Source organism: Lycium barbarum, chromosome 1, assembly GCF_019175385.1.
Source record: "Lycium barbarum isolate Lr01 chromosome 1, ASM1917538v2, whole genome shotgun sequence".
NCBI classification, from domain to species: domain Eukaryota; kingdom Viridiplantae; phylum Streptophyta; class Magnoliopsida; order Solanales; family Solanaceae; genus Lycium; species Lycium barbarum.
The window spans coordinates 7,955,639-7,964,922 of record NC_083337.1 but is presented as its reverse complement, the minus strand read 5'-3'; positions in this window follow the sequence as shown (position 1 = coordinate 7,964,922).

Here is a 9,284-nt window from a genome sequence, read left to right as displayed (position 1 = left end):
TGCTCTCCCTTCACAACCACTGCCACCGTCAGCACCACCACACCAACCCAATTAGCCATTTCAAGAAATACAACTGTTGAAAATTCATTTACCGAGTTGAATTCTGTTTAACTGATTGTATGCAATTTATGTTGTTTCTCGTTTTGAAATTTTCAAAAAAGGTATATAAATTCAATTATCAACACTACTAGAAAAGTGTGAATTACATGGGGATTTTTATTGAGATTATATATGAAAATTCGCGGGTAACTTAGTTTCCTGTGGATTTTCCTATCAAAAAAGAAAAAAATTGAAGGAAAAACCTTCGTGGGTAATTATTACCTGCGAATTTTAAATTCCCCAGGTAATCTACCTGGGGATTTTGATTCTGCAGGTAAGTTTCTTGCATATTTTCTTGCGGAAAATACTAAAAATTTTGGTAAAAATTTGTGAAAGAAGGAATTTTCATGCGGATTTTTCCGCAAGCAAGTCCGCATGAAAAATCCGGAGATATTTTGGCAAAAGAAATTTGTGGAAATAAATTTAATCATTAATTCTTTTTGTTATTTTTAATTTCTCCATACTTTTTTTTTAATTGAATTATACACACTGTTTAGTTAATCACTTCTTACTAATTATTGTTTTTGTTGACAACACCACAAACCCCCAATATTGAAACTTACACCCACAGTTTTTGTTGACAACACCACAATCCCCCAATATTGAAATACCATAACCCTCCAATATTGAAACTTACCACAAACCCCCAATATTGAAAATTACACCCATAGTTTTTGTTGACAACACCACAATCCCCCAATATTGGAATACCAGAACCCCCCAATATTGAAACTTGCACCACAAACCCCGAATATTGAAACACCACAAACCCCCAATAATGAAACACCACCACAAACCCCGAAATTTGAACAGACAGACCACAACAACTGAAAAGCCATACCCCACCCCCTAAATACATCCCAACAGTCAATCCTACACTGACCCTTTAAACTACCGGAAGAAGCACTTTGGTGGTAGTACACAGTAACTACTCCTTATAAATGCCAACACCATATAGTCTATTCATCCGATGTGGTACACGAAACAACCAGTCGACTTACAACGATGCTCTCCCCTCTTCCAAATAAAAAATTGTAAAGATATTTATTCTTTCTATTTTGTGTTGGGAATTCACACTAAACATTCTTGTAATATGATTCAACTCTAAATGTATTTTGTGTTTCAAAATAAAAAACTTATATCCCATAGACTATGAAAATTCTACGCTTACACCTGCTATTAGATGTATCCATCACTAAGTGTATTAAAATAGGCAAATTAAATTATAAATAAAAAGCTTTTATTTATTTTTATGAAATTCAGAAAAGATTATAAATATTATAGTTGAAAAATCTTTTATTCACGTCTTTGATAAAGAAAGATAACCTTTTTTTTAGAATATGTATCTTTTAAAACTCTTAAATGAGAAATAATTAAGAATTAAATAACTTAATAAGATGATAAGAATTTTTACGTATTTGACAAAATATTTTTATTTTTTAAAATCTCTTAAATATAATGGTGTTATTATGATTTTTCTAAAACTATTTAAAACTGTAATACAATATAAATCCTATACAAGTGAAACTTCATCTACAATCGAATTTTTCTTCAATTTTCAAGAAAAAGAACAAGAAAACGATTTTGGGAATTAAATATCTTAAATGAGGAAAAAAATTGATAAAAAGATATTTTTAAACATTCAATAACACATTAAATTTGTTAATAACAATTTCTCTAAACAAGAATTAGCAATACACGGTCAAGCAACTAGTAAAATTATTTCACCAATTTTAACGACAAAAATAAGATTCAACTACTTCAATAGTATTAGAAGTTAATCAAGAAGATGTTCCAAAATAATTAGAAAATCACTCAATACTTAAGTATTACTTATAATATTTACAAAGAAATATATTTGTATAACATACTAAAATTAAATTTAGTAATTTACGAAAATTATTTGTTATTGGATTAGTAATATAAGAAGTTTTTATGTATTTATTTTGTATGAAATTCATAAAAAAGGATAAATAATTTAGTGAGAATCTTTATTCACGCCTTTGATAAAGGAAGAGGATCTTTTTGTTTAGCATATGTATTTTCTGAAACTCTTAAATAAGAAATAATTACAAATTGAATTACTTAATTAGATGATAAGAATTTTTACTTATTTGACAAACACTAAAAATACACGGTTAAGCAACTAGTAATTTTATTTCACCAATTTTAACCACAAACACAAGATTCAACTACTTCAATAATATTAGAAGATAATCAAGAAGATGTTCCAAAATAACTAGAAAATCACACAATACTAAAGTCTTACTTATAATATTTACAAATAAATATATTTGTATTACATACTAAAATTAAATTACATTATTTTTAATACATTTAAAAATAAAATAGTATATAATCAGGATATACAATTAAAAAAATAATTTATCTGCTTGACACAAATTTATCTATTGAAGGAGATAAATAAGATTCACGCTAATGACAAATGTAACTAATATTTTCTTACTACTTAATTATTCAATAATACACCATTTTGTAAATTTTCTAATGATACTACTAGCTCAAGATTAATTAAATTTACGATTTTTGTTTTTACTGGATTAGTAATGGCGACATCGTTCTTAATGACTTGTAATATTCATACCCAAAAAAAATCCTTAACTTTTGCCCAAGATTAATTAATTTATGAAAATTTTGTTATTGGATTAGTAAATGACAACATCATTCTTAATAGCATGCTACTTTTATTTTTTTTATTTTTTTAAAAAGAACTCTCGGTTATTTTCCAATGCACATTGGCACAATAAATTCTTTCCCTAGGTAATAAAATTTCCAGATAAATACCCAAGAAATAATTCTCAACTAAATTCGCAACAACCAAATCCCCAAGTAACTCCCTAGATAATAAAATCCTCAAGTAAATCCGCAAGAAATAATTCATAGGTAAATTTGTAGCAACAAAATCCCCAAGTAATTCCCTAGGTAACAAAGCTCCAGGTAAAATCGTTGCAACAAAATTTTCAAGTATTTCTCTATATAATAATATCCTCAGGTAAATTCCCAAGAAATAATCCTCAGGTAAATTTGCAGCAATAAAATCCCCAAGTACATGCCATGGCAACAAAATACCCAGATAAATCCCCAAAAACAATTCCCAGCTAAAATCGCAACAACAAAAATCCCCATTCCCTAGGTAATAAAATTCCTAGGTAAATCCCCAAGAAATAATTTCCAGGTAAATGCGCAAGTATAACTACATGGGGAATTTCTTGCCAATTCACAAAGGAAATAAAATTTTCATATTTTTGATCTTCTACATGCGGAATTACCTACGGAATGATACTTGGGGATTATTTCCCTCAAATAAATCCCCATGTAAAATTTTGGCGCTAAATGGCGCTAAATATACCTACGAATTTACCTGGGCTAATCATATCCGCAAGTATATATAATAGATTTTAGGATTTTTTTAATTTCCGCATAAAAATTCGCAGGAATTATCTGCGAAAAAAATCCCCATGTAATTCAAGTTTTTTTAGTAGTGTTAAACTTCTTTTGAATGGCCAATGAAGTTTTTCTAAGTATCCAGGTTGACATGAAAGCTCCAAGAATCTCAATTAATCTTTGTTGGAAGCATACACATCTTAAGTTTTATCCAAGTGAGGATAAGGTTGCATTTGTATTTGGTTTTTTAACTTATGTTGAAATTGTTTAGGCTGTGCTAGTCTTGCTAATCTTACTACTTCATTCGGAAAAGGAAAAAGAGAGAAGCTAAAGTAACTGAACATGTTCAACATTCAGTTACTGACCTGATCGCTATATACATGTATTTAAAAAGTAATCAGAATGGTGGTGTGGTGGTGCTGAAGGGGCAGTGGTTGTGAAGGGAGAGGGGATGATAGTGGTGGGTGAAGAAGGGGAAGAGAGGGGTAAATGAGTTGAATGGTGAGGTGGCATGCCACGTGTTGTCCACCTCACTGAGTTGTCAGTATAACGTCATATCTGGTGTCCACCTTGGACAATTTTAACGAAAGAGAGGTATATTTGGACCCAAAGTATAACAGCAGGGGCATATTTAGACCCAAAGTATAATGAATGGTATCTTTGGCCATTTTCCAATAATACGGGGATATATTTGGCCCTTTTCCGTAAAATAAATCTGGTTTGTGAATGAAATGTTTGTGACAGTTGTATGATATTCATATCATCCCTTCTAAAAGGAACCTCTAAAAAATTTCAATTCACCATATGCATACATGTAGAGGTGGAGCCAGAATTTGAGGTTTGTGAATTCAGAATTTCAACAACCGCCAAACTAATGAACAAGTACGGGTGGACGTTCGGTTCTTCAGGTTGATTTTTTCAAACTTCGATTCGTTTTATCGGTTTTCAGTTATTCGAATGTGTGTCCCGTGATTCGATTCGATTTTTTTGGTATAAGCCTGATTAATTAGCTATTTTTCTTCTCGTAAATGAAGTACAATCAAACCTCTTTATAACATCCTCGTTGGGTCCGAACTTTTTCAGTTGTTATAGAGAATGACTGTTATACACCTATAACAACATTGACATTTAAATAATACTTCGCTGTTTTAGGCAAAAAAAGTTGCATAAAATCTAATTTTCATTTTTAATTGCCAAATTCTAAGCTTAATCACACTTTGTGTAACGAAGGAAAATCGTTTAATGATGAATACACACACACACACACACATTCATATGATATTTTTTGTCATAAAGTATATTAAATGATCAAATATTTGGTCAAAATCTCTACACTTATTATTGGTAATCATAGATATTTTATTTTTATAAAGATGGTTAATTATTATATTACCAAAAAAAAAGAAGATAACTGTTATATGGGGGATAATTTTACAAAGAGCGTACTGTTATAAAGTTGGATGTTGCTGTTATAGAGAAGTAAAATATAACCTAAAAATCAGTTCCAAAAAAACTTGATTGTTATAGAGAGGTGTTGTTATATATCGGTGCCGTTATAAAGAATTCTGACTGTACTTTTCAAATTAAAACTAGGTTGATTATGTATAACTAAAGAACTAGACAATTTATAACCTAATCTCACCAACAAACCATATCCTTACTTGAACCAAGGATGGTTTTCTACCTCTTTTTGGGGATTGATACCCTTAACCATTCTAAGGAGTCTATTTTATATATATTTTTTTTTTCTAATAGAGAGCACATAGCAAAAAAAAACAAGAAAAAAAAGCTGGGGTTTGAACTCACATCCCATAGGAATCAAGGGGCTTTGCCAGCCTTTTCTACATCGCTGAACCATCCACTACTTTTGATAGTGGGTTTGCACGTAATATATTGATATATGTTGACTGGATCTTCTAGTACTAATACAGAGTCTACGCCAAAGTTATTGAGTTCGTCCGAACCATCACGTTGCACTGTAGCTCCGCCCCTGCATACATACAAGAAAGATACATGCATTAAAGAAGAATAGACAAACCTGAAAAGGAGACAAGAGGAAACGACAACCTGGAAGTAGAAAAGTAGGTAATGCTTTCCTATTTTGACCTTAACATTAATTATTTTTTAAAGTAACCAATATTGATTAAGGTGCAAATTATTGGAGAGATAAGGTAATGTTGTGATAGTACACTTTTATTTATGATTTCTTAAACGGCATGTAAAGAGAAAAGTGTACAAGTAATATGCAACGGAGGGAGTACAATGAGTGGTCGTGATAATTAGCATTAGGCGTGCGTAAGGAAAACGATTTAATTTACGTATGAATTGAAAATTTTAAGAAGGTTCATAGTTCATTACGTAAAGTAACCGATGTTGAATATTCAGTCCCAAGAAAGTCGAAAAGGAACGTAACAAATCAAGATAAGGAAAATGAGTTAATTAACATAAATGAATTAAGTAAATGTTTAATTAAGGATAACAAAGACATAAAATGCGCGCTGTTTATTTTATGCGTGCACACTGTATGCCCCTTTCCCTCCAAAGAGAGACTACTTTTTCTTCAACTTATATATGCAAATATAATTAATATAGTTTTACATTATCAATTTATCCAAATAACAATTAGGAAATTTACTTCCTTAACTTCATTTCGTTTAATGATGTTCGATTTCTTTTGAATATAAGTTAAAGATAAATGAATATCCTTGTGGTCTACAAGATATTGTTACTCTTAATAGATGCTCTCTACGGTTCAAAAAAAGTGTTCACTTAGCCTTTATTTTTTTGTTCAAACAGAGTGTTCATATATCAAATCAAGAAAGAATAAACTTTATTATTTTAGATTTACTCTTATTAAGTGTTAAGTGACTAAATACCAATACCTATTTAATTAGGGATAATTTAGTCAAATTACTTATTTTTGCCTAGGAATAAATATTTTCTTAATCCTCTATTTGGATGGTTGTTTTCTGTGGCTCATTAATGTACAGTATGGTATGGTACAATATGGTGTTTCATTGTATTGTAATGTATTAATGAACACAATGTTTGGATAGACTGTATCGTTTGTTGTGGTTTAATAACATTTGTATTGTTTGATTTGATTGTATGGTATTGTATAATAACTTGTGAGTTTACTAAAATACCCTTAACTCTTAATTAGAAATTAGTTTATATATATTAATAAAACTCAGGTAAAGAATAAAATAGGAACTTTAAAAAATAAGTAGGTAGTGACTGGGGGTGGGTAAAGTGAGGTGGGTGGTTGTGGGATGAGGGTGGGGGTAGTGGGCGGTAGGGGTGGGGGTGAGTGGTTGTGGGGATGGGGTTGGGTGGTGGTGAGGGGTTGTGGGTGTGGGTGGTTATGGGATGAGGGTGGGGGTAGTGGGTGGTAGCGTGGGGGTGAGTGGTTGTGGGAGTGGGGTTGGGTGGTGGTGAGGGGTAGTGGGTGGTAGAGTGGGGGTGAGTTGTTGTGGGGTGGGGTTGGGTGGTGGTGAGGGGTAGTGGGTGGTAGTTGGGGTGGGTGGCAGAGGAGTGAGGTAGTTGGGGATGGGGGTGGGTGGCAGAGGAGTGAGGTAGTTGGGGATGGGGGTGGGTGGTTGGGTGGGGGTAGGGTGGGATGGATGGTGGAGGGTGGGGCTGGGATGGGGGTGAGTGGTAGCGTGGGGGTGGGGTGGATGGTGGAGGGTGGGGCAGGGGTAGGGTGGATGGTGGAGAGTGGGGTATAATTGAGAAATGAAATACGTAACCACGGAAAAATCACCAAATCTGTGGTTACAAATATTGTGACTTTTCATGGTTATATAACTATGGAATGAACCACGGGTTTACAATACCATACCACATAATTTTGAGAACAATGGAAACAAACATGATTTCATAGAAAACCATACATTAATGAACCACAGGAAACCACCATCCAAACAGGGGGAAGGGGTGTGCGAATGGCTAAGTGGACACTGTTTTTGAACCAGAGGGCGTAATGTCGATAAGGCAAATAAAATGCTAAACCTAAAGAATTCTACAATAGAAAGATGCCTCGTTTCGAGAGGGACAGAAAAAGAAAACGTCTATAAAACAGAACATATGAATTACTCCTTCCTACTTGTGTTGGTTTAAGCCAATATGTTTATCTCTCCAAATTTATATTAATAGAGGTGTATGAGATTCATATCATCCCTAATAAAGGAGCCTCTAAAAAATTTCGATTCACCATATGCATACATACAAGAAAGATACGTGCATTAAAGAAGAATACACAAACTTGAAAAAGAGATTGCGATTGAAATTTAAGTTTTACATATTATGAATGGTTTGATAATTAGCATTAGGCATAAGTTTTGTTTTATAAGTAGATTATTTAGTTTAATAAAAAAAGGCATTTAGGTAATTTAATTTTTAATTTTTGAGTTTCAATTTTTAATATAGTACAAAAGATTAAACAAAATGGGTGATTTTGGTCCCATCAGCAGCGGAAGTTTTAAAAAAAAAAAAAACATAAATGACGGGCCAAAATATTTTTATTACTAATATTCATACTAAATGTTAATTCTTGATATTCCCGCATTAGCACCAGGGCTAACGACTTTTACAAAAAATAGGGAAAACTACGTATATATACATGTTAAGGAGAAATATTTACAAAACGTGACGATAATTTTCCTTATTTACAAAACATAACAATATATTACGAAACATGACGGATTTTCACATATTTTTAGTTTTGTTTTTCTAGATTTTTTTTTTTTAAATAATGTTTTTTAAAAAACAAAATATTTTTTTAAAAAAATCTATTTTATTTTTTTAAAAAAAAATAATTTTTATATATATATTTTTTGCTCAAAGGCTTAAAAAATTACCTCAATTTTTTTGTGTATGAAAGCTGTATGAAAAATGTATGAAATGTGTATGTGTGAGCGAAATTTTTAATATAATTTTCATACAAAAAATTGTGAGCGAAAACTTTAAGCCTTGAATATTGTATGAAAGTTGTTACAATGTTGTTGTAGTTGTATCAATTTTCTAGAAACCTAATATGAACTTTATATACGAAAAATGTAAATAAAATTCTAAGTCTTGAGCGAGATATACACATTTCATATCATTCTCATACATAAAATTTTAAGCGTAATGTTTAAACCTTGATTGAGATATACATCTTTCATACACAAAATTTGAGCGAACTTTTTAAGCCTTGAGCAAGATATACACATTTCGTACAAAAATTTGAGCGATTATTTTAAGTCTTGAATGTTGTATTAAAGTTGTCTACAATGTTTTTGTAGTTTTATTAATTTTACAGAAATCTAACATGAACTTTATACACGAAAATGTGAGCGAAATTTTAAGACTTGAGCGAGATACAAATTTCATATTGTTTTCATACACACAATTTTAAGCGGATTTTTTAAGCTTTGGACAAGATATATACATTTCATACATGTTTTATACCGTTTTCATACATAAATTTTGAGCGAATTTTTTAAGCCTTGAACGAGATATACAACTTTCATACATAAATTTTTGAGCGATTTTTTTTTAAAATTTAAAAATAATATTTTAAAAAAAAAATATATATATATATATATATATTTTTTATATTTTTAAAAAGCATATTTTGTATAGGGTTTGTAATGTTATGTTTTGTAAATATAAAACCATCGTCACGTTTCGTAAATATTTCTCCTTAAGATGTATATATACGTAGTTGTCCCTTAGAAATAACTCAATTTTTTTGTTTTCATATTTGCATCGTGTAGGGCCTATTAAAGGAAGAAGTG